Source organism: Mustela lutreola, chromosome 3, assembly GCF_030435805.1.
Source record: "Mustela lutreola isolate mMusLut2 chromosome 3, mMusLut2.pri, whole genome shotgun sequence".
Taxonomy (NCBI): Eukaryota; Metazoa; Chordata; class Mammalia; order Carnivora; family Mustelidae; genus Mustela; species Mustela lutreola.
In genome coordinates, this window is record NC_081292.1 from 45424226 (window position 1) to 45441028 (window position 16803).

Below are 16803 nucleotides of genomic sequence, written 5' to 3' on the forward strand. Positions count from 1 at the left end.
CCGAATTACGGATTTGCTCAACAACCCCCTCTCTCCCAAGGCTAACTTAAGCAAAATAGACAGATGGTCCTCAAACAGCCCCCATTCTCAAGACTGATTTCTACAGTAATTTTTTGTTGCCTCTAGTGATATTGTTTACTTTAATGTCTTCTCAAGATTGTGCCTTACAAAGAACAGCAAATTAATTTGTCAGTTGCTTAGTGTACAAAGCTTTCTTTTCGCTCTCCAATAAATGGGGAAAATTATTTTAAGTAGCTAGAAGTTAAAGTGTGAAATTCTTGTTTCAGGATATTATTTGCCTTTTCAGGGTTGACTACATGATGAAGTAAACACCCTAAGACTCCCAGTATTATAGTTATCACAGTAATTATCAATCATATTAACGTACTGTTATGTTCATTAAGCCATCTTTTATCTTTGTTAAAGACCTTATACCTTAAAAAGAGGACATATAAGAATGAGTTAAGTGACCAAGCTTAGGGCACATGGCATGCTGAATTCTGCTTTGCAAATTTTGCCACCAGCATAACCCTAAAGTGGAGGAACATGACGACTATGTGGGGGAAGGGGCCCAAGCCCAAACTCTGAAGCAGTCTATCGCTCATGAAATTTCATGTTCTATCATAAAAATGGAAGCTGAATTTTGCATTCCCCATAATAAAACTGTTTCAATGTAAAAAAAAAAAAAAAAGTACAACTAAAAGTACAAATGATTGATGAGGAGACCATGTATATGTAGAAACATGGTCTGTTACTAATCATAAACTAAGAACAGCCTGAACTGGATTTATGTGTCAGGTTTATCTTTTCAAAAATATAGTGACTTAGTTATCTGGTTTGTTTGAGGAGTGAGGTCACAAAATCATTTAAAAAAAAAAATTAAACTAGTTCCTTTTTAAAAATATTATACTCTTAAAGATCTTTTTTTCTTGAGGCAAGATTTAGAGAATCGAGAAAATTCAGATAAGAGCATAATTACCCATAATCCTACTACCCAGAGATAACTACTGTTGATGTTTTAATATTAATCCCTTTTGTCATTTTTTATTTTAATTTAAAACTTTGCATAAACTTAAGTGAAGATAATAGTGTAAAAATAGAATATATAGAATGCTTATCTGTGAAGAATGATAGAAAAAGGCAGGCAAAGTTTCCTTAGTTCATGGTTGTTATGGTGGTTGTTTTTGTTTTTGTTTTTTTGATAGAATACATCTTGATTTTAGGCATCTTACTAAAAAGTATATATCTCAATACAACACCTCTTAGCCATTTTTTTTTTTTTTAAGATTTTGTTTATTTATTTGACACACAGAGAAAGACCACAAGTAGGTGGAGAGGCAGGCAGAGAGAGAGGGAAAGCAGGCTCCCTGCTGAGCAGAGAGCCCGATGCGGGGCTCGATCCCAGGACCCTGAGATCATGACCTGAGTCAAAGGCAGAAGCTCAACCCACTGAGCTACCCAGGTGCCGCTAGCCACTTTTTAATAGAGAAAAAAATTATTTATGTCCACTACACTTAATACAACATTTTGAACAAAATGATGCTTGGAAAGACCTCCAATAATAGTCCAGGCACAATTGGTAGGTTGCAAATCAAATGTACACTTTTTGGGGAGCTCACAGGTTTAACAAAGGTCATCTACTTTCCTGGGGTTGGTGCCTAAAGATGCCCTATTCATCTATACAAGGAAAAGTTTGTTGATAATTCTGTTAATTGGTGATTAGGAAGCAAAGCTTAAAGCGATTTATATTTTTATATGATAGTTTGCTATATAACTAAGCATTCTACTGTGGTTAATATATGGTTTGGGAAATTGGAGGTTGGGAGTTGACATGATAATATAATTCATGCACTAGAATGATAAAACTGTTTATTAGCATTTTCCTGCATATTTTCAGTACTGTGTTATTAGTGTTAATATATTACAGGTGTTACCATTAATTCTGCAGGCACGTGAGGTGCCTACATATGTCACTGTGAGTCCATAAATAATTTCTGGAGGCATATACAAGAAATAGTTATTATTGTTTGCTTCGTGGCTGGGGACAGGAATGCCAATTTTGAACCATGTGTATATGTTAGCTATCAAAAATGGAATTATAAAAACACAATGAAATCTAATGTGAAAAATATACTGGTAGGTCCTTAAACATGGCCAGTTTTATCTATTTATAGGAAAAGCAAACATGATTTTATCTCAGTGACTCAAGGTCTCCTTCAGTATTAATCATGTAATAATTTACTCAGAGGCTACAGAGACAAAAGGAGCTTTTTACCTCTGTGGTGGACTCAGACTGGTGGTGCTGGAGTTCCAGTCAGGAGTCCAGTGGTCCTTTTAAGGAGCCACTGGGCAGGAGATGGCATGCTCTTTATTGGGTGTCTCCTTAGGGAAGAGGAGACAGAGAGAGAGGGTGGGGGAGAGACAGAGACAGAGACAGAGACAAAGACAGAGGGATAGAGAAAGAGAAAGAGAGAAGAAGGAGGTGGAGGAGGAGAGGGAGAGAGAGGAGCGAGGGAGAAAGAGAAAAGAAAATGGCCCTCAGAGCTTCCCATATTTCTGCTTCTTATTTGCTGGCTCTTTCTGATTCATAATCCATTGCTAGCAACTAGCTTTCCCCCATCAGCTCTAGGCATTTCTTAATGACCTCCCAAATGTTGCTTAAGCTGCCAAGTGAAATCCTATCTCTGGAAGCAAAGATTGAACTTCTTTCGTGTTCAATGACTTTTGGAAGTGCCCTAGTAACCCTAGTCCTGGCTTTTTCCACCTCCAGCTCAATGGAGGGCCAGGATCTTACTTTGCTACCGAAGGGTGGAAAGTCTCAGAGTCCCTCTCCATCTGTAGATTGTTGCAGGCGTGTGTTCTAATTGCTCTGACTTGTTTCAGAGAAGTCCAAAGTCAGACTTCTATTCTCATGCGGGAGAAGAGTAATGACTAATAGGACTCCTGGCTGCCTTTCATCCCGCTCACTCTACCACTGCCAACCTTTCATCCTCCAAACTTTTCCACCGATGCCTAGTTGAACTTTTTTTTTCTTTTGAGTTTTTATTCATTTGTCAGAGAGTGAGACTTCAAGCAAGGAAACACAAGCAGAGGGACTGGGAGAGGGAGAAGCAAGCCTCCTACTGAGCAGGGAGCCTGATGCAGGGCTTGATCCCAGGACCCCGGGACCCTGACCTGAACCGAAGACAGACGCCCAATGATTGAGCCACCCAGACGTCCCTATTTGAATTTTTCCCTTTTGCTTTAAAATACCCTCTTGAGCTTTGGTAAGCAGGCACCCACTTTTTGCCACATGCCATATGTACTGGTCTATTCCGGAAATCTAGTAGTAACTGAAATAAACTACATGCCTTAGTAGATGGGTTTGACCTAGTTTCATACAGGAAATTTAGCTACCTGATCTACACATCTGTCACAGCCATGAGAAGTTCTGATGACTACGTACTTTTATCAAGTCTTGGTGTCCTTTCCTCTTGAGGACTCATGACAGTCAAGGCTGATTACTTCCACATAATTCATTGCCAAGCCACCAGCAGCTCTTTGAATGACAGTTGTTGCCCGACACTGTCCTGGAAGATTTACCTGACTTTCCTGGGAACACTATCTCTTAAGCAATTCTCCACTTGAGAGTTTTGAAGCAAGCCACTCCCAGGCCACACCAAAGCAGCTTGTCCCAGATCCTTCGTTGACATCAGCTGGAACATCTGTTTTTTACTGGGAAGAGGTTCCATTCTCGCCATCATGTCAAGGAAGTATCAGGCTCATGTGTTACAAGTGCAATGACACACGCCTCTCATCATCACAGAGGCTCTCTGATGCCACCTGAATTCCTAGGAATCATCCGTACCAGGTCTGCTAGATTACCTCCCCCAACACTGTTACCTTTGTTGTATTTCTGCCTGACATCAGCTTGCACATCTCTTGACTTTTCAACTGGGCTTTATTTTGAGCATGTTAGAGAAATTCAGCATTATTAACCATCAAATGGCCTTTCTAGTCTTTAACACTATGCAAAGCTCCATGCTTGCAGACTATAATCTTTGCTCTTAAGGAACTTACATCTAGAAGGAGAGAAAAGACATATGCCTAAATTACCACGATGCAAATCAGTTGATAGTGTACTCTATTAGGAATCCTAGCAAACCATGACAGTCATTTACAGGAATAGGTCTCTGAAGGGAGTGGAGGAAAATTTCCTGCAGGAGCTAGCATTCTGTGCTAAGGGTTTGGAACTGCAAGTAGAAGGTGGAGTTGGCATTCCAGGTGGAAGAAATAGTCAAGCAAATGCAAGAAGGTCTGAAATTACATTGTTTAGAAAGCAACCAGCAGTTCAGTTTTGACTGAAAAAGAGAGGACATGAAAAACAGTACATGCAAGTCAAGTCTGAAAAGACATTTTGGGGTCAAATTGTGGCATGCTTTGATTTTTCTAAAGTAAGGAATTTAATTAATTATAGTAATTAATTGAAGTAAAATTACTTTTAAAAATAATAAAATTATAATTAAAGTATTAATTGAAGTAATAAAGGGGACATGAGAGGATTAGAGCTTTAGAGATCAACGTGATAGTGGGATGCAGAATTGATTAGTCAGGAAAGATGGAAAAATAGTAAAAAGGTTATTGAAATAGTAGTAAATCTCTTATAGTGTTATAACTGGGGAGGTAAACAAGTGAGTGTAAAAGTAGAGTATAAGTTCTATGAGGAATACAAAGAAAAATTATTTTTTTAAGATTTTTAAAATTTTGGACAGACAGAGATCACAAGTAGGCAGAGAGGCAGGCAGAGATATCAGAAGGGGAAGCAGGCTCCCTGCCCAGCAGAGAGCCCAATGCGGGGCTTGATCCCAGACCCCTATATCATGACCTGAGCCAAAGGCAGAGGCTTTAACCCACTGAGCCACCCAGGCACCCCATATGAAAAAATATTTTAACGCAGAGCAACCAGCTAGATGTTAATAAATTTGACAGTGACTTAGAAGGAAAAGAAATCGTGTCTTACTCCTTTTTTGTATCCTGTGTGGCCTCTATTTTGCTTTGCACATGGAAGAATTTGATGAATGTGGAACCAAGAGGCTCTAAATGATAGGCCAAGAGCTGTACCTTTCGTCCCTGCACCTGTGAATATCTGATTTCACTATTTAGGGTGTTTCTGGGTTAGCTAGACTCAACTTTTTTGCAGCTAATTGAAAATACTGGGTTTATAGCTCCTGGGAATTGACCTGTACTGCAATGCTCTTGATACGTTATCACTGATTCTTCTGTACTTCATTCCACACAGAGTATGCCATCAATATTTGCAATCTATTTCTTATTTACAAAAGTAAAGCTTACTTATAAGAAATTCATAGACTCCAAGAGCATATGGAAGAAGGAAACAAATTATAATGGCCCTGGAAAGTTGGCAGGTGACATCACAAGTCAAGCTTGACACTGAGAGAGGGCACATACCTTTTAAAAGGGACAGCATTCCTCAGGTTTAGCTGGTAGTTGCCAAGCAGGAATACAAGGCCTGGGGTTTTAAATCTTCTCATTTTTGGTTTTGTTTTTGTTGTTTTGTTGTTGTTGTTGTTGTTGTTGTTGTTGTTTTTAATGAGATCAGGAAATCCAGATTTTCTCAGGAATTCTTTTGATTTTTAAAACATTGGCTTTCGATCTCCCTCAGTCTCTCTCTTTGTGTGTGTGTGTACAAAATATATCTGCTGGTTAAATCTAGATTGATAAGTCACTAGTTTGTAGTCTCTGATAAGAAGTTAAAAAAGTGAAAATCCTTCTGCCCTCAAATGTCATTTCCTAAAGATGTATATGGCTAACAATATGATATATGTCTCCAGTAATTTTACATCTATTTTCTGGAAATTGCTTTTTAAAGTTAACAATAGTTTGCATGTATATCATGTGCTAGCACATGTAGACATTCTTCTCCTGCATCTCTTCCTTCATCATCATCATCTTCAGGTTCAGAGTTTTTCATTGTTAGGATTACATCATCAAATTACCTATTCATCTCCTCTTAAGATAAATGTATATTATTTCCCCCTTTTCCCATTTCAATTGCCAATAAATGGATATTCTCACAGATGTATATTTTATCTCTTGTGCTAACATAAATTTTATGATGTGATGTTGCTGGGCAGGTAAAAGGCATGGCATTCGAAGTTTTTAATAGGTAATTCTAAATGGTATTCCAAAAAGGTATATTATGTTAGAGAGTGCTAGATTGCTCATTTTCTTCTTCTTCTTCTTTTTTTAAGATTTTATTTGCTTATTTGAGACAGAGAGAGAGAGATTGAGCACAAGCAGGGGGAATAGCAGGCAGAAGGAGAGAGAGAAGCAGACTCAGCACTGAGCAGGGAGCCCTATGCCGGACTCTATCCCAGGACCCTGGGATCATGACCCAAGCCAAAGGCAGACGCCTAACTGACTGAGCCACCCAGGTGCCCCTAGATCTCTCAACTTTTTAAAATACCAGATATAATCATAAATCTTTTTTTCAGATTACAAATGTATTTGATTATTTTGTTGTTTTAGATTTTTTTTTTGGGGGGGGTGAGGTTGAACATCTTTCCCTATGTTAGTTGGCCGCTGTATTCATCAATAAATTGCCTGCTCATGGCTTTTTGTCTTTTGCCTACTAGATTGTTTTGTTATTGATTTGTAGGAGCTTAATATTTTCTCCCTTACTGTTTGCTTTTGGCTATAGTTCATGTAGTTTACTTGTGTGCTGTCTTTTCACTGCATGGAAATATTAATTTTTTGGGTGTTCAGATGGGCAAATCACCAAACATTTCCTATGCGGCTTCTGAGTTTGGGGTCCCCCTTGGAGAAGACATTTTCTCTTCAGGATTATAAAAGTACTGGCCCATATATTTTTTTTTTCTGGTACAGTTTTATATCGAGAGCTATATAGATATTCAATCCATATGAAATTGATTTTTCTAAATGATTGGAGTGGGGATCTACTGATGTCAGACTATCTGTTTGTCCAAATAAATGCCATTTGGACAACTGGACCACTGTTTTGAAGTGTCATCTTTGCTGTGTATGATAATTGGGGTTGCAGATGAGACCTTTTAACTCATTTTATTACTTGGGTACATTTGTCATATAGGAAAGCTATTATTATCTATACTGTTTCATCTAACAATTATTTCTAAGCAGATGATTTTAGTTCCCTGTTGCGGAGGAAGCAAGCAGCAGGCTGAGCTGCTACAGAAGGTTCTTGAGGTTTGGGCAGCCTCGTGTGTGTCTCTGAAAGTTTGCTCTGAGAAGGCTGTGGTTTTGTGTGACCTAGTAATGCCTCACAAAAGGGAAATGAGGTGGGTTCCCAATACTCTGGAACTCTCAGGACTAGGCAGTGTTGATAACTTACATTTTAAAGCAAATTAACTACTAATTGAAAATAAATTAGGATGTTGGCATGCATTCTCCAAGGGCCAGCAGCACTCAATTTAAAGTTCTGAAGAAATGGTTATGAATGATTGTATTAGGAGGCCTCGGATGGAAATGTTTGTGATGATTCAGCACTTTGTTGAGGTAGCGTTTTTAAAAATTAATTGACCACATATGTTTTATATGTGGCAACGGGATTACACTGAAGGGTGAAAAACACCGAGTCCTTTACACCTGAACTGTATCAAATATTTCCTGTAGCAATTGTAACCATTACAATTCTACAGAGCTGTACAGTTTACATTGTTCTTTTATATATTAGAGGCATTTAATCTTCGTAAAAGCCTGTGAGATGGAAAACAAGGCTCTGGCCTTATCCTTATTTTCCCCGTGAAGTAAGTGAGATTTAATGAGGTTAAAGGAGCTCTCCAAATTCCTACCACTTTAAAGTGGTAAGGTCAGGGTTTAGATGCATGTCCTCTAGGGCTTCTGCCAAAGTGCCCCGCAGTCCACGTTGCTGCCTCCCAAAGGATCTTGTGTATTGTAAAAGCGAGATGAAATCTCCTGACTGTTTTATCTCAGATCTTTGGTTTCAGGGTTGCGTGCCATGTCTGCCATTAACGTGGCTCGCGGACACGAACCTGCTCCACGTCAGAATATGGCTTTTCTGCCGTGGCCAGTGGAAGATGTCATTAAATTCCTCCAACATATTTAGTTTATTTTCAATACTGACATTATGCTAAACTATTGTGTGTCCTCTTTGATCAATTGCAACATAATTCCAAAAGAGAAAGTTCAGTTTTTCCTCCTCTCAATGAGCTCTCTACCCTGCTACTGGAATGGCTATTCAAAGCTCATAAATATTTGACATTTTTGTGAGTCTTAGAATCTAGAATATTTTAAAAAGCCTTTCTTAACTTTTCATAACAATCATTTTTTAAAAACTGTGAGGCTGTAGATCTCTTTGACTATTATCTTTCCTGTCCCAAATACCCCTTTTCTGGTAGAGAGAGGTGAGGATAAAAGAGGGTAGATAATAATGGATTAAGTGTATCTAAAATAGTACTTTTTTTTTTTCTCCTCTCAAAGTCTCTAATGGAGGTATTATTGATGGCTAGAGAACATACTTAAAAAAAAAAATTAGGTCAATCTTTTCTTCCAAATTCTTAAAATCTTCTGAGTAGGACAGTCCTGACTTTTCCTGTATGCATTTATTTAGTTAATTATATATTGACCCTTTCCAAAAATATCCAGGATCTTGGTATGATCCTTCCTTCTAAAGCACTCATTTCCTGCCTTCTTTTCCACTCTTATTTTGCCCCGCTCTTGTCTTATCACTTCTTTCCCAAATTCTTCACCAGATCCACAAAGCTAACTCATTCCTTCTAAGCCATCTCCTACCCAGCCAAAGTGCTGGATTATAGGTATGAGGAAACAAGTGTAATCTTTCAAGTTGAGGAATAGCATAGAGGATGGAAGAAGACCTCATCAAGATTACCTTTAGGGTTCTGTTTTGTGCTGGCTGCTGTCAAACTTCAGGAATCTGAACTGTGAATAAGGAGAGCATATGACCTAAAAATTAGTAATCAAAGTGTACTAAAAAAAATACTCTTTCTGTGAAACTCTCAAAGTTTTACTTACATAAGGAAAGTCAAAATGCCATACACTGTGTTCATCACCCGACTACATGGGTCTAACATGGGTTTGGCAGAGCCAGCTGTCGATCCAAATTATGGATGAGAAACCTCTGTCTAGACCAGCAACTGTAGGAAAGACAAGGAATGAATGTCACACTGAAACGTTTTCTTTTAAATAAAGGAAATCCATGCATTGAGTCTCCTAACCAAAGCCATCTTTGTTTCCAGCTTACGTCTGAACTTCTTATAAAATGGGGGATACATTTTCATGGCATTACATCCCAAACACCTCAAGGAAGATAGTGTCTTAATGTACTAAGCTTCCTACTGGGAATATATGATATAGCCACAAGTCTTCTTATGCAATATTGTAGCATCTGTGGAATTTTTTCCTTATTTCTGTGAGTTGTTTACTATTTACTTGGCTAAAGAGCATGATATTACCATAAGGAGTCTGAATGGTGTATTCCCTTGTTACCAAGAGAGAATCCTCTAAAGATTCTGGTTTCTTAGCATTGCTTTTTGCCTGGTAATTAATGTTAGCAAGGATGCTGTGGGGTGCTTGAGTATGAGTGATGTTAGAAATGTACCATCACAGGCTTCAGTTAAACATTACTTTTGATCTGAACACATACCTCGTTTATTTCTCCACCAATAAAATATGGCAAGCAGCCTCTATATCAATTAGTATTGAATTACAAGATTGCCTTTACTTTACAAAAGAGGAGGATGCTCAAAATAATTATTCCTAAACTATATTGGAACTTACTATGTAGCAGGAACCATACTAAAAATCGAATGGGATAGAAAGTGGTTATTTATGACCATTTTTCAGCTAAGAAGACAATAGTTGTGCAAGGTCACAAAACTAGTAAACAATGGGGACAGGATTCAGTCCAGGTCTATTTTAATCTAGAACTTGATGTTTAGCCAGGCATATAGCTACAGAGGAGGAAAGGGAATGTTTGGCTTCCTCTGAACACATCCTTCAAAAGATGCATTTTTTAACAAGAAAATTAGCAGCAGTGTGAAAATAATGTTCAAGCCTGGCAATAACCCTTTGTGTGATCACCACCCTGTTGTGCTTCTCAGGACCCTGAGTACTTCATCATGAAGAGTTTCTGTTTGTTCATCTTTCTATCTTCCCATTATCTGGTGATTCGTTTATTATTTGATATTGATTATGTATTACCCAGTTATACATATGTTTTATATTTGTTTTATAGTTTTAGAAGTGTCACAGAAGTCAGACATTACTTTTTTTTTTTAATCTTCTCACATTCAGAGAAGGAATATGTGGTCTTCCTCCAATCTCTGGAAGGACTAGATACCTCCCCACCCAATAATAATCCTGCCTTCATATGAAGATAATGTCAGGAGGTCACAGCATGGGGTTACTTTTCCTACTAGTGATGGTGACTGTGCCTAGATACAGTCCTACTCTTATTCACCCTAGTGAAAGATATTCTTAGGTCACCTGGTAAGATCCTGCAAATGGTCTTGGAGTTTTGAATTACAGCTTTAATGGAAAGAGTCTGGATATAGCCACACAATCAACAGTGTTGGAAAAAGACTGCAGAGTGTTCCTCATACTTAGAATCTCATTCATTTGGTTATCAATAGCAAGGATTTTCCGCAAACAAGCAGATGATTAAGAGCTTGGTCAGGAATTACATACAATGTCTTACTGAAGCTTTTGTCAAGTCCTAAGTTGTATGGTCCAATTCAAAGACGTGCCCCTGAATTTGTGTTGGGGCAGCTCATTTGTAGCTAAAAGATTTATCCCATATCATCTTGGTCTATTATGGGTTGAGTTGTGTCCCCCCACAATTTCATATATTGAAATTCTAACCTTAGAATGTAACCTTATTTGGAAGTAGAGTTACTGCAAATGTAAAAGATGTAAAAAAGATGAGGTCTTGTTGTAGGAAGGTAGGTTCTTAATCCAGTATGAGGATTGTTTCTATAAAAGGGAGCACCTGGGGCGCCTGGGTGGCTCAGTGGGTTAAGCCTCTGCCTTTGGCTCAGGTAATGATCTCAGGGTCCTGGGATTGAGCTCCGTATCAGGCTCTCTGCTCAGAAGGGAACCTGCTTCCCCCTCTCTCTCTCTGCCTGCCTCTCTGCCTACTTGTGATCTCTGTCTATCAAATAAATAAATAAAATCTTAAAAAAAAAAAAAGGTTGGGGGGAACCTAGGCACAGAAATATGTACACAGAGAGACTGCCGTGTGGACATAAAGGCAGAGATAGAGGTAATGCATGCATAAACCAAGAAATGCCAGATTTCCAGCAAATCACCAGATGCTAGGAGAGGAACCTGGAGCAGATTATCTCTCACAGCCTTCAGAAGTAATCAATCCTGCTGACACCTTGATCTCAGACTTCTGACAATAAATTTCTGTGGTTTGAATAACCTAGTTTGTGATACTTTGTTATGGCAATTCTAGCAAACTAATACATGATCTTCGCAGGAAGATCTTTATTGATATAGGATGAAATACATTTATTTTTGCCTTCAGATTGATCCAAATAGTGTTCTGTTTATAGAAATAATCCTTTATAGTGTATAAAGCTATTATTAAAGATGTCAAAATGCTATGATAAAGACCATTACAAGAAATTCCCATGTGAGTTTAGTTGTGAGAAAAGTCTTGTCTTAGTATGCTAATATTTATGCTTTCCTTCTTAAAAGCTTATCTTAAGGTGCTTTTTAGTCAGGCACCCAGCAACCAAGTGCATCACCCAAAAACTATAACTCAAGTGTATAGTCCAGAAGCTGAACTTGTGTACCTCAAAACATCTACTCTGCTTACTTCTTTTAGATGTTTTCTCTTGTATCCTTATTTACCTCATCTTGATTTAATTAATAAGTAGTTTAAAGCCTTTGAGAAGTGAAAGAAACAGCCATTTCATGTTTAAACAAACAATAATACATGTCCTCTAGAAATTAGTCATGATTTGTGATAATTCCAGAGAAATCAGAATCATTAGCTGGAGAACCTTGAATGCTGGACTGCTATTAGTTCAGGGGGAAAAAATGGAGGAAGGAATCATGCCTTTGGGATCCAGGAAAACTCTTGGGCAAGCACTAATAAAAAGCGTGAAAGACCGAAGATTTTTCCCATGTGGTATTTGGTCAGTTCACCAATAGTATCCCCATATATGATTGGCACATGGTATCTATGCAAGGTTCATCTTTTTTTGTGTTAATTTTGAAATGAGTAGAGAGAGCATGAGCTAAAGTCTCTACGAGGAAACAAGAAGCAAGCTGTCCGAGAGGAGGGGTCATGTGGGCCAAAGCTTAAGCAAGGGGAGCTCAGCGGCAATTCTGGTAGTGGCGCCGCCAGTAAGCAAACATCTTGAGGTCAAAATCAAGTGAGTCAATGAGTTCATACTGAGTATCAGTGAGGTCTTCAGTCTGGTGATACAAACTGTAGCTCTCATCCTTGCGCCAAAGCCCATTAAGCCAGAGACTAAAGAATTCCAGAAATATAGAGCTTTGGTACTCATGCCATGGAGCATTTGTGCCGGGAGGATATAACGGGATTCAAGAACCATGTGAACCTTAGCAACTCTCCCGATGACCACTGGCCCATACGCAGCAATGTACAGAGTCCATCAGCCAGTACAACCCAGCATCTGTCAGTGGAAGGGGAGGTTTCTCGCCACTGCCTACAGTTTCATGTCCTTACACTGCACCACAGTCTTTCTCAGACCCTCCCCGCCCTTCAGCTGTTACTGCACCTGCATTTAAGGCTATATGAACAGGCATGAGTTCCAGGCACTCAGGTCATATATAATCTCATGTAACCCTCATAATAACCCTGTAAAATGCATTTTATTTAACCTTACTCTAAAGGTAAGGAAACAGGCTCAGAATAGTTAATTGCTTTATCTAAGGTGAGTGGCAGAGCTGGAATTCAAATTTAGATCTGTTAGAATTTAAAGTATTCCCATCCAGGGGCACCTGGGTGGCTCAGTTTGGTTAAGTGTCCGCCTTCTGCTGGGGTCATGATCCTGGGGCCCTGGGGCTCCAGGGTCCTGGGATTGAGCTCCTGCATCATGTTCTCTCTTCAGCGGGGATCCTGATTTTTCCCTCTCCCTCTGCCACTCCCCTTGCTTGTGCTCTCTTGCACACTCTCCCTCTGTCAAATAAATAGATAAAATCTTAAAGAAATAAATAAAGTATTCCCATCCAGACCTTCCAGGGAAGGATCATTGCTATTCACAATGCTAACTCAGTCATTGTCATTACCCAATTTGGAAATGTCCAGATTCAATATTGCCTAATACATTTTTATTCTTCAGAAATAAAAGCTATTTACAGCTTTCCAGAACATTTCCTGCCCTTCCCCATCCCCCTTTCCAGCCATCCTTGTCATTTCGTTAATGTTGCTTATTCTGTCTCTCCATACTGCTGCTGACTGTAGGTTGGATCTGGGTACAAGGGCTTTTAGAAAGGTCAGATAATTATGTCTACTTGGAATCAGCAGTAAGTGTGCCTTTTGATTTCTACGCGGTGTCTCAGGATGATTGGTTTTGTCTCCACTGTGACCTAGTTGCCTTGCCCTTTTGCAAAACTGGGGATCTGGAATCACAGCTATTTCGGTCTGAATTTGTTTTATGCAGGAACTTCAACAACTCTAGGCTCACACAAAGGCCAATGACAAGATGGGTCTTAGCGTCCCAGGGTGTGTGGATCTAGCCACCACACTGTTCCTGCTTTCTTTTACTTTACGTTATAACATTTAAGTGAACTGTGTTGACACTCACGCTGGCAGCTTGATTAATGGCCAATATATCCACGTCCTAATCTATGTATGTCACCTTGTATTGCAAAAGGGACTTTGTAGTTGTGATTAAATTATAAATTTTGAGATGGAGAGATTCTCTTGGATTGTCTGGGTGGGCCCAAAATGTAATGACAAATGTCTTTACAGGAGGAGGATTAGGAATATTTGATGGCAGAGGAAAGGTGATGTGACGGAAGCAGAGAGATTCGAAGATACTATGCTGTTGGCTTTGAAGGTGGAGGAAGGGACCACGAGCCAAGGAATGCCGGGAATCTAGCTCTAGACGCTGGAGAAGGCGAAGCGAGGGATTTTCCCTAAGAGCCTCCAAGAGGGGTGCAGCCTTGCCAACACCTTAACAACAGCCTAATATCAGACTTTTGACCCCCAGACTTGTAAGAAAATGAATTTATTGTGTTAAGTCCCAAGTTGTTGATAGCAGCCATAGGAAACGAATGCACTCATATTTCGATTTTTAAATAGAATAGGCCTCGTGTCTTTGAAACGTTACCATTTTTTTTTTTTTTATCAAGAACTTTTCAGAAAACAATAACCACCTTTAGAACATTCCACTCCGTTTTGCTAATAAGGGGCTGGAAGTTCAGGAATGGAATTTGAAAAATATGCAGTGCCCCTTTCCAGGAAATGTGTTAGTTAATGCGGGTCACAAACTTGGCTTTTTTTTTTTTTTTTTAAATACTCTTTGCTCATTTGGCACCAGATAGCTTGGTTTTGTTTGGCTGTGTTTACAAGGAATAGCAGTGAGGACTCCAGAGTAGCCTTGACTCTATCCCCTCACTGATCTTTTAGCGCTGAGGAATGGAAATTTATTCCTTTTGCACATTTCATCTTTTTCTCTTCAGTATGCCAGGTCTGTACTAGCCACTTATTTCTGGCATCTGTGTGAAATTGTAGATCTGGAAAAAGGCCCTGTTGCCCTGTGCAAAGGTGAAACAGATGAAAGGTTATTAAAGAATGCCAGATCAATATGCAAACTTGCCATAGCATCTTTGTGTTTTCCAGGTAAAACAGAACATTACTGCTCTTTCCCCAGTGCCTTCTCTATAGGAGTTTATATTCAAAACCCCTTATTTCAATTAGACTTCACAAAAGACCTTTGGATTCAGCTTCTTTCCTTTTCAAATTCCACTCTCAAGAGAGTGCGACTGATGATAGTGGGCTGGTGTGGTGAATATTTGAGAGAGGTTCTTAGGCTCCTGACCCACTTCTGCTGCTCGGATTTCTGAATGCTGCTTGGATCTCTGCCAAAGCACCTTGAAGCCGCTTTCCACTTAGCTGTGGTGATTTCAGGGCTCCGTGGCACGGGCTCATCTCAGCTTGTAACTTACCAAAGAATATACTCAGAAAAAGGAAATGTGAAGATGATTCTGGCTTTATTGAAAATGACTTAGAACAAGATGCCACTTTGTTCTCGGTGGTAATGTCCCTGGTTTAAAAAACACTGGCAGCCTTCCAGTTTTGACCAGGAGCTGCTTCTTGTGATTCAGAAATTAAGGACTGAGAAATCCTTTAAAGCGTTTTTTCTCAGTAAAGACTCAGGGAAGATTTGCTGTTATCTGAAAACTTCCTAACAGAAACAATGGAGTCAGATGGAATTTGGGTCATATTTAGAAATGAGGAAGCTGCTTTATAGTTCTTCTACACTTGGATGCTGTTTTTATTCTGTGAATTGAAAAACAATTACTCACCATAGACAGGAAGTTGCATACTCTGGGTGGCCAATGAGTCCTCTTCATAATTCACTGTACACACCTCAACTCTCACTGGAAATCTAAAAAACACTACCTAATAACAGGAAGATAAGAGGCTTGGATAGTGGGCAGTTTTTGGAAAAATTGGGGCACATGCTTTTGGTTCAGAGGGAAAGGTATAACTCAGAGAAGAGACTGAAAAAACAAAAAGGGATAAAAACACAAGGTCAGAAGAGGCACGAGGCAGGTTGGTCATGGACTTAGAAGAAAAAAGGGAGGGGTGAGAATAAGTGTTCGTTTGTTAAATTTAGGGATGGACATTGAGGGATGTCACAATGATTTCAGTGAGTAAGGTACAAGTGACACCAGAGTTTGAAGTCCAGAAACGTTCATGATAATATCTATGAATATTGTGATAGAAAGTCAATGAAATGAGTGAAAAAACTTTTGAGTAGGATGAGAGCTGGGGTAGAGTTGTCACAAGTCTAGAACAGAACAATCAGCGATGCTCTGCTTTCTGAATTCAGGGATCTGTACGCTGGGCTCTGTCAGCCGTGTGCCCAGGAAGCACATGGTACAGGAACACAGCACGTCTTCCTCTAGTGTCAATTTTACTCAAAACATTTTGGAACAAAATTTTAATTGCTTCACTGACTATTTAAAAAATAATTTTCATATAGATAGAATGAAAATCAGGGTCCATAGTTTTAAGGTATATGAGAAATTTCAAATAAAATAAATGCTTGTGGTAAGCAGCTCTTGATTACAATCCCCAAACACGCCCAAGAACCTGCAGGTTTCTGCTCATTTTCGACCACCATTAGAGCAATGTCTGCGGACAGGTTTGAGACAGGAGGGTGCTGATCTACCTGAAGGGTAGACAACATGAGTAGGTAGAAAGCAAGGAAAGAATAGGTTTCTCCTGGGGATTGTCAAAGGCTGTAGGTTGACAAGGTGAGGGATTCCAGGGTGCTATAGGTGGCCTTTCGCTCTGGAAGATAAAATGATTCTCATGACCTTCTGGCCTAGATGTTCTATTATCCCTGTTTTAGAGATTTAGCTGAACCTCAGAGTGGTCAACCATTTGCCTGAGACACACAGTGGATCAGGAACAAGGTGAGCTTGGAAAGGCTCTGTTGGTTTATGACACCAAGAGGGAGTGGAGGCACTCCCGGCCTAGATGAAGGCAAAGGCAAGGCCAGCAGGGGGCAGGGTGCAGGCAACAGAAAGATAGCAAAGGGAGGCACTGTGATTTATTGGTTATGTGATACTCTC